This window comes from Peromyscus eremicus, chromosome 12 (assembly GCF_949786415.1).
Source record: "Peromyscus eremicus chromosome 12, PerEre_H2_v1, whole genome shotgun sequence".
NCBI lineage: Eukaryota > Metazoa > Chordata > Mammalia > Rodentia > Cricetidae > Peromyscus > Peromyscus eremicus.
The window spans coordinates 56,522,652-56,534,272 of record NC_081428.1 but is presented as its reverse complement, the minus strand read 5'-3'; the positions used below and the strand labels follow the sequence as shown (position 1 = coordinate 56,534,272).

At 44.2% G+C, this 11,621-nt stretch overlaps 1 non-coding gene across 1 annotated transcript; it reads right to left on the bottom strand.

Moving 5' to 3' along the window:
- Nucleotides 1-2,801: 2,801 nt before the first annotated feature.
- On the bottom strand, nucleotides 2,802-2,920 carry LOC131922990 (5S ribosomal RNA). The gene has a single exon (XR_009382453.1). It is a non-coding gene; the product is annotated as a 5S ribosomal RNA (ribosomal RNA).
- Nucleotides 2,921-11,621: the final 8,701 nt, after the last annotated feature.

Below are 11,621 nucleotides of genomic sequence, written 5' to 3'. Positions count from 1 at the left end.
TGTATAAACTCTGTCAGTTCCATGTCAGAAGAGATTATCTATGTCAAGGACTGAGCTCACACTGTAGGTCTGGATCACTCATGACGCCTGTGCCCCTTTCTACGAGTTGTTCCTAGACAGCAGGCCTGTCCCTGGAGCTCCAAGACCGGCCTTTGATCTCTTTCCAGTGCAGAGACCTTAGAGAAGCTCATAAACGTCGCCTTTCATGGTTCAAACAATTTTCTTTTCAGTTTTTCAAGACAGGGTCTCTCTATGTAGCCCTGGCTGTCCTGGAACCCACGCTGTTCATTTGAGGCTGCTGGCCTCAAACTCGGAGATCCACCTGCCTCTGCCTCCTGAATGCCAGGATGTGAAAGGGGTGCGCCACCACCACCTCCCGGCTTCAACCAATTCTTTATTATCTACTTTTAACTTCAATAGAAATACAGTGTGTGAGTGTGTGTGTGTGAGTGTGTGTGTGTGTGTGTGAAGTGTGATGGCTAATGTTGTGTTTTAAGTTTAAATTACTGTCCTTAAGAGATCTGTAAAGCAAAAACGTCTCTAACCAGTAAGCTCCAACTTGCCCGAGGACAGATGACTTCCTGTAACGCTGGGGACTGTCATTCATGTAAGATAATAAAGCATGTTTTTGCTTCTGCAAACAGGCTTGGTTGTCCCAAGTGTGATTGGACGAAGGCAGGAAGTACATAGCCTTCTTGGGTTTGCCTTTATAAAACCCCGAATAATGTAATTTGGAGTCATATTCTGAGTATGGGTCTTGGGTATGAATCTGGCCAGTGTCTATAGTCCTGGCTAGTATTTAATAAAGCTTGTTTAAACTTTAGCTCAAAAATTGTGGTAGTGGCCTTATTCTTGTCCGGTGGAACTAACGTCAGCATGCTCCGGCAGGCATGTGTGAGTCAGAGGACAGCCTGCAGAGTTCTCCTCTCCTACTCTGTGGGTCTCAGGGGTTGAACTCTGGTTATTAGGTTTGGCCCTTACTTACCCTAGAAACACTTTCAAAATCACTCCGAGAGGGGCTGGAGATGTAATTCAGTGGCAGTGTGTGCATAGCATTGCATACACACACCACACAAATCATTTAGAGAAACTTTAAAAGGAAAATAAAATTTGTACAGCTCAGCAGGCACCCATCCAGCCAAAGGTTGACCCAACATTCAGGAAGAACCTTTATTCTATTTTCATGTCCTGGTTGTGGTGGCACATACCTTTAATCTCAGCACTTGGGAGGTAGAGGCAGGTGGATCCCTAAATTTGAGGCTAGCCTGGTCTACAGAGAACGCTAGAGCAGCCAGGGACACGTGGAGAGATCCTGTCTTGGGGGAATGGTGGGAGGACAGTCTGCTCTGGTTCTGCTTTCTCTTCCTAGCGTGTCTCCAAAGGAAGTCTGTCCTAGATTTCTGGTTAGAACACTCCCCCAGGCCTTCTTCTCCACCCGGAAAAGTCCTAGCTCCAGGCCTCTTGTCTGTAGGGCCACGTCTAAGTCCTTTCCCAACGCTTATTTCCCACCCTCTTGCAGATACACCCAGCACAGACATCTGCCGTAGTATTTTGAAGAGTTAGTTCATTGTTCCGTCTTACTTCCTCAGACAGTGCTTCCTCGCAGGCAGTAACTGTGCAGGGATCAAGGAGAATGTTGACTCTCAGTGCCAAGTCCAGTGAGCTGCTAATAACCTGGACAACTGGTAGGGATTGAAAACACACCCATTACATTCTCTGAATATCCTAGCTCTCCAGAACCAACCCTCGTTCAGCCATTGAACAATTACATTCCCTCTTTTCTGCCCATCCTGGGACTTAAAGCTGAATGTCATCAGCATCGGTGAGCAGTTGGTGAGTGATGAGGTATGACTAGATGAGTATGTGAAAGGCTGTGTGTGTGTGTGTGCGCGCACGCGAAGTGGAGTGGAAACACCTACATGTGTCTGGATTCCTCTTGAGCACTGATTGGTTCCCTTTCTTCTTTTTCCTCCCAGAGAGAATGTAGATTTATTAAGGCAATGTAAGAAATCCTAAGTGTAGAAGGGGCTCCGAAAGAGGAATACTCTTCCTTTGCTTTCTTCTAAAAAAAGTAATTTCCCTGGCAGCAGCTCATGACCAAGGTCCAATGGATGAATAGTGTTTCTATTTTCTTAAATGGTGTCTTCCTTCCTAGATGCAAAAAAGCTGTGTTCGTGGAATGGTGTTGGAGCTCTTCTATGGTCTCCATCTGCTCTTCTTCCTCCAGAGTCTTGCTCCCCAAAGTACAACCCTTGGGCCAGCAGTGTTGGTAGCACTTTGGAACTTGCTAGAAATGTGCTTTCAAGCCCCATTCCAATCTACCGAGCAGGAATCTACATTTTCCCCCACATTCCCAGGTGACTCACATGCATGCAGACCGAAGTGTGAGGAGTCTGAATTTTGGCCTAACGTTAGGTCTTAGCATTTCACAACGGGTGTGGCAGCATCCCTGCTAACCCTGCGGTGCCCGGTCTTCCTACTGATTAGGTGAATGCTATAGACTTTAGGTGTTCAACAGGAAGCCCATAGCTTAACACAAGCGATGCTGTGGTAGTACGGAGCCCAGACAGTCCTTCAAGTTTATGAGAGTTAACCGTTAAGCCTGAATTGGTGGAAACCTAGACTTTAGATTAGGGCCTCTGTGTTAGAAGTTTGATCTCTACCAACTGTGGAAACGTAGTCACTGGCAGCAATGTATAGACTATATAAACCAAATTAAAGATTTCTTAGTCTCTGCACACTTATTGCACGCTGGGTGTGGTTTGCTTTCTTTTTTTTTTTTTTTTTTTTTTTTTTTTTTAAGCCTACAGCACCCGGTATTCCCAGGCGGTCTCCCATCCAAGTACTAACCAGGCCCAACCCTGCTTAGCTTCCGAGATCAGACGAGATCGGGCGCGTTCAGGGTGGTATGGCCGTAGACGTGGTTTGCTTTCTAAAAGCACCAAAGCTGGGTGTGGCAGCTCACACTCCTAATCCTCAGTACTCTAGAGGCTGAGGGAGAATGATTGGCATGGGTTCAAAGACAGCCTGTGCTACCCAGTGAGTTCTAGTCTCAAAACCAACCAAGCAACAACAATGTACATCAGATAAGCCCTAGACTTAGCACAGCACTTGGCACAGGGAAAGAGGCCTCTGAGGCTACCATGCTAAACCTCAGAAACTCTCACAGCTAGAATCCAGCAAGACTGCCTGTTGCTACTGTTGACCAAAGAATGTTTTCTTTAAATGACGTAGGGCGCTGTTCCCAAGTCTTCCTAAGACCAGAGACGTTATGGGTCAGAGCAGAGCCTATCCTTGAGGATAATAAGAGTGGAGAGCGCCTGGGAAAGGAGGCCAAGTCATCTGTGAACAGATTGCCAGGGTTCCAGCCAAAGCTCACCCCTGGCAGATGAATATCCACAGAGCCATTCAGCAGACAGCAGCCTGAGAATTCAGCTGCCTGCCTGTTACAGGCTGTCTTAGTGTGGAGGGCTTTCTAAGATCAAAGGAGCATTGTACAGGGTCTAGGAGCCCACAGGTAACCCCTGAAGGTAAAGCTGCCAGGCAGTGGTGGTACATGCCTTTAACCCCAGCACTTGGGAGGCAGAGGCAGGAGGATCTCTGTGAGTTCCAGGCCAACCTGGTCTACAAAGCAAGTTCCAGGACAGAAATTGCTGTTACACAGAGAAAGCCTGCCTCAAAAAAATAAAATAAAATAAATAAAAATAAAAATAAATAAAGGCTTGCGTCACCACCACCTGGCTTATTTTTATTCTTTAATGTGTGTGTCTGCTATGTGTATGCAGGTGCCCACAGAGGCCAGAAGAGGGTATCAGATATGGAGCTGGATTTACAGACAGTTGTAAGCTTTCCCAACATGGATGTTGGGAACCAAATTTGGGTCTTCTAGAATAGTCGAAGGTGCTCAACCCCTGGGCTTCCTCACCAGCCCCCTTTTCTTGGTATGCAGGAAGTGATGCCTCATCTCCCTTTTCCCTTATCAGGTCCTAATAGCACCATTTCCCCCCCTCTGTCTCCAGATACATTGGCCTTTACTGACATAATATCAGAAGGCCAACAGTTACTCACATAGGAGCCAGCATTGGCCCATGAAGTGTCCTGTCAGAATATTTTCCCTAAACCATAAACAATGTATGCCTCCAAGTATGTGAATATGTGTTACATATGTAATGTGCACATAATATATGAGTTTTGAGATTAAAAATTCAGTAACATAGCTGGGTGGTGGTGATGCATACCTTTAATCTTATCACCCAGCACTCTCGAGGCAGAAGCAGGCAGATCTCTCTGAGTTTTAGGCCAGCCTAGTCTACAGAGAAAGTTCTAGGACTGCCAGGGTTACATAGAGAAACCTTGTCTAAAAAAAAAGAAAAGAAAGAGAAAAAGAAAGGAAGAAAAGAAGGAAGGAAGGAAGAGAGAGAGAGAGAGAGAGAGAGAGAGAGAGAGAGAGAAAAGAAAAGAAAAGAAAAAAAGAAAAGAAAAGAAAAGAAAAGAAAAGAAAAGAAAAGAAAAGAAAAGAAAAGAAAAGAAAAGAAAAGAAAAGAAAAAAGAAAAGGTCTATTTTAGCCAGGCATGATGGTGCAGACCTTTAATCCCAGCACTCGGAAAGCAGAGGCAGGTAGATCTCTGTGAGTTCAAATCCAGCCTAGTCTACAAAACGAGTTCCAGGACAGTCAGAGCTTCATAGTAAGATCATCTCAGAAACAAAAAAGGAAAAAAATTCAGTAACATTTTAGATTTGTGGTAACTGTTCTATTATATAAGAACTAAATATTTGTTATAAACTGTCACCACCAAAAGTAGTTATAATATAAATATAAATTTGGTTTTCAAATACAAATATTTTTAATTAACTTAGTGTCTTAAAATGGCAAACACAGCTGAACATAACCTAATTGTCAGTTCATCCCTCCGTGGAATAAAATAAGGTCACAGTGATGGTAAAAATGGCATCTCTCTGACTGTTGACACCTTCAATTCTGGGAACTCTGACCACACTCAAATCATTCCCCACTATTTCTGGGAGTTGTTAATATGGTGTAGGGACGAGGGAGGTCTAGTGGGTTTTCCCAAATGAAGTTTATCCAGCCGCAGAACGGTCCCTTCTATCCCTAATTCCACGGAGCTCTACCTGACAGCTTTTGAATTCATCTTGCACAATGCTCCACCCAGACTATGACTCCTGTGGGCATCAGCAGGAGAGGCAGTTCAGTTCTCTTCAGGGAACTGTGCTCAGACGAAGCCAGAATCCTTGACTTTACACCACAAAGAAAAGTTTCAGGATGAGTCAGGATGAAGCAAACTGGGAGTTTCTTAAGAAAAGTCTTAAGAGTTGGAAAGGTGTCTCAGGGATTAAGTGTGTGATGCCCCTGCAGAGAGCCCATTCCCAGCACCCGCATGGCCCCTTACAACCATAGGTAATTCCCGTTCCAGGAGATACAACACCCTCTTCTGGCTTCTTGGGGCTCTTGGTATGTACACAGTACACAGACAAACATGTAGGCAGGATACCAACACACATAAAATAATAAAAAATAAATTTTTTACAAGAAAAGGTTTAGTATAGATCTAAGCCTGGAGGGGCAGGCTTAGGAAAGACAGTTAGTTATATGTAGCCAAGTGTAGGCATAGGTTTCTCAAGAGCGTGTCTCTTTGTGAGACTAGAGAGTGAACCTGGGTCTCACACGAAGTAACTGTTCTACCACCGAGCAACATCCCCAGATCCTCTCTCTTTCAATTGTTTTTTTGTTTTTGTTGTTTTGTTTTGTTTTGAGACAAAGTCTCATCCTGGGTTCAGTTCCCAGCATCTACATGGCGTCTCATAACCACCCATGACTCCAGTTCCAGTAGATACAACCCCTCTTCACATATGTATGTGCAGACAAGACATTTATACACATAAAGCAAGTGAATCTTAAAAATTTAAAATACACTTAGAGAGAGAGAGAGAGAGAGAGAGAGAGTGAGTGAGAGAGAGAGAGAGACTCACCACGTAAGCCCTGGCTGGTCTGGAACTTTTATGTAGACCATGCTGGCCTCGAACTCAGAGATCTACTGGCCTCTGTCTCTGGAATGCTGGGATTAAAGGTACCAATATACCTAGCCCTTATTAAAATTTTGGTGGCTCTCTGTGAGTTTCAAGACAGCCTGGTTTACAAAGTGAGTTCCAGGGTAATCAGAGCTGTTATACAGAGAAACTCTGTCTCAAAAAATAATTAAATTATTTCATTACTTATTATTATTTATTTTGGTTTTTGAAACTAGGTTTCGTGTAGCCCAGGCTGATGTGAGGAACTTCCTGCCCCACCCTCTAGAGTAACTGGAATTACAGGCTTGTGCCTCCAGGCCCACATCTATTTACATTGCTTTTGAAATCATAACAAATTCAAGGGACTTAAAAAATACAGTAAAAAAGCGCTTATCTCAAAAACTTCTATTTAGTACCCAAGATAAGGTAGATCACACTGTGTCATATACATTTACAGGATGACAAGATAAAAACAGACTGAAAAAGCCAAAGGAATTTTTACTATAGGTAGGTCACAAGGACATCAAGGCATATTTTGACTATAAACATGGTTAATTACCGTCTGTGAGAGTTTCTTGGTTCATAGCTACCAGGGGTGTGGAGCTCCTTTTTCCTTCTTATGTTCTCTTATTTTTCCCTGTCTTTTTATCTCTCCACCTTTCACCAACATCTCCACCTCACCACTCACTATTAAGGCCACTAGGACCCTTACAGTCCTTGTTTGGAACTCCAACATGAGCCCAGGTCCTGAGCTGAAGTAAAGCTGAGTAAATAAATGACAAGTTTTCCTTGGAGTCACTCAGTGAGAGGCCTTTCTTGGCAAACCCAAACTTACTGAGGTCATGGTGACATAGAGATGTCTTATCACCGGGACACTAAGACTCAGAAGATGACAGTTACTGTGGGGGAGAATGTGAAGCTGATTCAATAAACTGATCTCTTTAAGACCCAGAATCTTACCAGGCATGGCAGCATACACCTTTAATCCCGGCTCTCAGGAGGTGGAGGCAGGTGGATCTCTGTGAGTTCCAGACCAATCTACATAGTGAGTTCCTGGCCAGCCAGAGCCTACACAATGAGACTTTAAGATAAGATCTGAAAAGCAAGCTGCACGCTTTGTGCTATTCCTATAGGACAGAGCTGGCTGGCTGAGGTCAGGAAGGTCTTCTCAGCACTGAGCATCTAAGCCTGGGATACAGGGGAGTGGTGGCGGTTTTTAGGTGGAGAGCACACGCTTTGCTCTGTGACCTGCTTCTCTGGATTGACAAACTCATTGAGCAGTACCGAGAGATAGCTGGGGACTCTCACATGGAAGAGAATTTCTGCTTTTAGTGAGACACGATGTCATTATGTTGTCCAGGCCCCAGCCGCTGTTTTCAGGTGATCGTCTTGCCTCAGCCTCTCTAACAGCTACAACAATGGATAGACAGATCTTGGGTTGACCAGAACTGTTAACGCCAGCATAGATTTCTCAGGTACTATAAACATGTAAATAGCATTATAAAAAAAGGTATTTTAAAGAACACTTTCTGATGTTATCTAAAAACAAAAATACAGGATGCAGCTGGGCACCCCTCCCCCCCCCCAACTCAGGAAGCAGAAGCAGGAAGATCCAGGAAGATCGTGAGTTCAAGGTCATTCTCACCTACTTACTGAGTGTGAGGCCAGCTTGAATACATGAGAACGAGACTAAAATTAAGAATCCTCCCTGGAGATCGAAAAGATAGTAGATATTGTAACTGAACCTTTGCATAGAGAGCCAGGGGCCAGCAAAGTGGTTCAGTGGGTAAAGGCACTCGCTGCCAAGCCTGAGTGTTAGTTCCTGCCAGGGCAACAGCCTGCCTCAGCCACTGACGCAGTTACATCATCACCTGTCACCATGTGCTTTTCCACTGGCAGCATGCGACATGGGCACCCCTTAAAAGTGTCCACCAGGCACAGCTCGCTCTCTTGCTCCTCCCTTACCTTTCTTGCCTCTTCCCTGTGTCATCTGTCTGTCTGTCTGCCTGCCTCTCTCATGTCCCCACTCCGACAGGGCCTTTCATGCTTTCACTCTCCTCTGCCTCCCTCCTCCCCCAGTAAACCTCTTGACTAACTCTGTTGTTTGAGGGTGTCTGCTTAGTGGCATACCTTGGCCGGGCCCACTTTGGAAAGTGGTACCCACTTTGCCTTTCTTCCTCTTTTTTTAATCCTTTCACTGATGGCCCAAATCCCATTCCTGGGACCCACATGGTGGAAAGAGCGAGCTGACTCACCAGTTGTCTTCTGACCTCCACACGTGGATCATGGTGTAGCACACTGATGCATCCGCGTGCGCGCGCGCGCGCGCACACACACACACACACAGAGATAAATAAATAAATAAATAAATAAATAAATAAATAAATAAATAAATAAATAAATAACGAATCAGTACATAATTTTTTATAAGACAAAAAATAACCCCCACAAACCACTCCAAGGAGTATTTTAAATCGAGAGGAGCCGTTTCTACCCTCTCTCTACTCTGGTTTATCTCTGAGGACAGGATGGAGGGAGGCCAGAAATCTCTCTCTTCAGGTGAGCTAGCCCGGACTGGTTAGATCTAAGATGGCTGAGTGAGCAGGCAACCTCCGAGGTCACTGTAACCCTGTATTGTTTGCATGCTAAGTGTGACGTAGGCACCCCCAGTGCTATTACAGTTGCAGCATGGTGACAGTGACCGAAGGCAACGGGAGAGGAAAAGAGGTGGCATTTCTGTTCCTGGGAAAACCTCCCTTTCCCAGGAAAGATTTGAACACTCTTCCATTCACCCCCCATCCGTGGCCTCCTTTCTTTCACTCTGTACCCAGGACCTCCTGACCCACGACGGGGAAGTTGTGGCCCAGCAAGTTTCCTTCCCTGCCCTGTTTGGGCTACACATCTAAGAGGTCTCCCCTTAGCTCCCACAATTCTGAGAGGGAAAAAAGAACACAGTTTGGGGGCAAAAGTCGAGCTACACTATTTTTGCAGTTCACTATATTAAAATATATTCATTTTTAGCCACAAAGTGGTGGTGCACACCTTTGATCCCAGCACTAGGGAGGCAGAGGCAGGCTGATCTCTGAGTTCAAGGCCAACCTGGTCTACAGAGCAGGTTCCAGGACAGCCAGGGATACGTAGAGAAATCCTGTCTCAAAAAACAAACACGCACAAAAAATTGATTTTTAATTAGTAAAGTTTGTTCTTTTACAGTTTCATACACAAACACTGTTGTACTTGCAAGTTTTCCTGTGTCCCACCCGGTCTGCAGCCACTCAGACCCAAGTAAACACACAGAGGCTATACTAATTATAACTGCTCAGCCATTAGCTCAGGCCTACCACTGACCAGCTCTTACACTTAAACTCAGCCCATTTCTGTTCATCTATATGTTGCCATGTGTTCTGTGGCTTTACCTGTGTGCCATTACATGCTGTTCCCTGGACAACAGGTTGGTGTCTTCTGACTCAGCCTTCCTCTTCCCAGAATTCTCCTTGTCTGCTTATCCTGCCTATACTTCCTGCCTGGCTACTGGCCAATCAGCGTTTTATTAAACCAGTGTACAAAAGCATTATCCCACAGCACTTCCCCTTTTCTGTTTAATTAAAAAGATACAGAGAGAAGCGACTGAGAGACTCTAGGCCTGTAGGCTGAAGATGGATGCCCCAACACTGTAGACAAACTTTGGATGAATGTCCAGGCAGATAGCTGTCTCTGTCATTCTAGATTTTTGGAAGTTGCCTACTATGGTGATATTTTATTTGTGCTGAAATGTGATTTTATTTGTATGTTAATAAATAAAGTTGCCTGGGGATCAGAGGTCATAGCCATTAAGCAGAAGTCTGGCAGTGGTAGCACATGCCCTTAGTCCAATCACATGGCAGGCAGAGTCTGTGTGTTCAAGGACACAGCCAACATGGAGACACACGCCTTTAATCTCAATACCAACCATAGAAGACCTGGAGGTCTGTATAGACAGGCAATGACGAGAAAGTCATGTGGTTGGGTTTAGAGCCAATGAGAAGGCAGAACAGAAAGGCAATAAAAATACAGACACACAGGAAGTAGGTCTCTTTCTCAGGGGAAGGACGGCAGTGGCAGTGGGTGGTAAGAAGGTGGTCTTAGCTCTTGGCTACTGCTCTCTGACCTCTGGGCTTTTAACTCTGCATTTGGCTCTGTGTTTCTTATTTAATAAGACCGTTCAGAATTACATCTACAGCCTACTCTTCCTGTTTACTTAGGTAATATTATATCCTTCTGGGGTCTTTGATGTAGTTGAAGACTAGATAGTTATAACTTTCCTTGGTTATGATAAAAGATAAATTAGATATGAAACTTTAGACTCATAAATATAGGATAAATAGAATATTTTCTTTAATTTGCCAAATACAAATAAACTAGATATTGTAACTGTAATTCTTGCTTGATAACTATTTTGTTATATGTAATTTTAATAGGTTAAAGTTAAAACCCTCCTCTTGTTTAGACAGAAAAGGGAAAGTGATGGGTGAATGTCTTTCTGTATCCTGTGATTATATGTTGCTCTGATTGGTTGATAAATAAAGCCATTTGGCCTATGGCAAAGCAGCTTAGAGGCAGGCAGGAAATTCAGAGAGAGAGCCAGGAACAAGGTGGGGAGAGACACCAGCAAGCCGCCCAAGGAGCAACATGTAATGGGATGCAGGTAAAGCCACAGAGCATGTGGCAATACATAGATTAGTAGTTATGGGCTAATTTAAGATATAAGAGTTAGCTAGCAAAAGGCTTGAGCCATGGCCATGCAGTTATAATTAATATAAGTTTCTGAGTGATTATTTTATAAGCAGCTGAGGGATCCGTGGGGCTGGGCAGGACTGGAGAAAACTTCAACTACACACTGTGTGTTTTGGTCCCCTTTTCACACTCTCACATTAAATCATATTCATAAATAATTAAATAAATATAATGAGCATAATAAAAAAATTCTTTTAGACATGTAAAAATAGCTTAGGAATCCCACTTCCCCCAAGACTGCCCCTGATAACCAGAACCCAGTGATATCACTTACTCAGATAAACAGATACAGAACTAGAACCCTGTGATGCCCACTAGACAGAATATAAACAGAGACCAAGAGCAATGCTCTGCTCTGCACATCTGGAGAGATGCCATCTTGATCTGCCCTGTGGCTGGGGAGTCTCTCCCAGGATCCTGACCTTTGAATCAGAGACTTCTGCTAGAGACTGGACCTGAACTTCAGCTAAGATATAATGCACAGGTGAGTAGCCTTGGGGAGACAGGCTTAGGACTGTAGTTAGAAACTTAGTGAACTTTGTATCATGAGCCTCAGCATAATAAAATATAACTTCTGTTAGATCAACTACAGCCTTCTTGCTTGAAGCAATAGCTCAATAGGGCTTATTCACATTAACAAGTCTGTGTTAGGGTGTAGATCAGGCTGTTTTTGAACTCACAGACCCTCTTGCCTCTGCCTCCTAAGTACTATGATTAAAGATGTGTACTACCACACCTGGGCTGTTAGAATTTTTCTTTGTCTGTTTTTTGCTTTTTCTTTTTTCAAGGCAAGGTTTCTCTGTGTAGCCCTGGCTGTCCT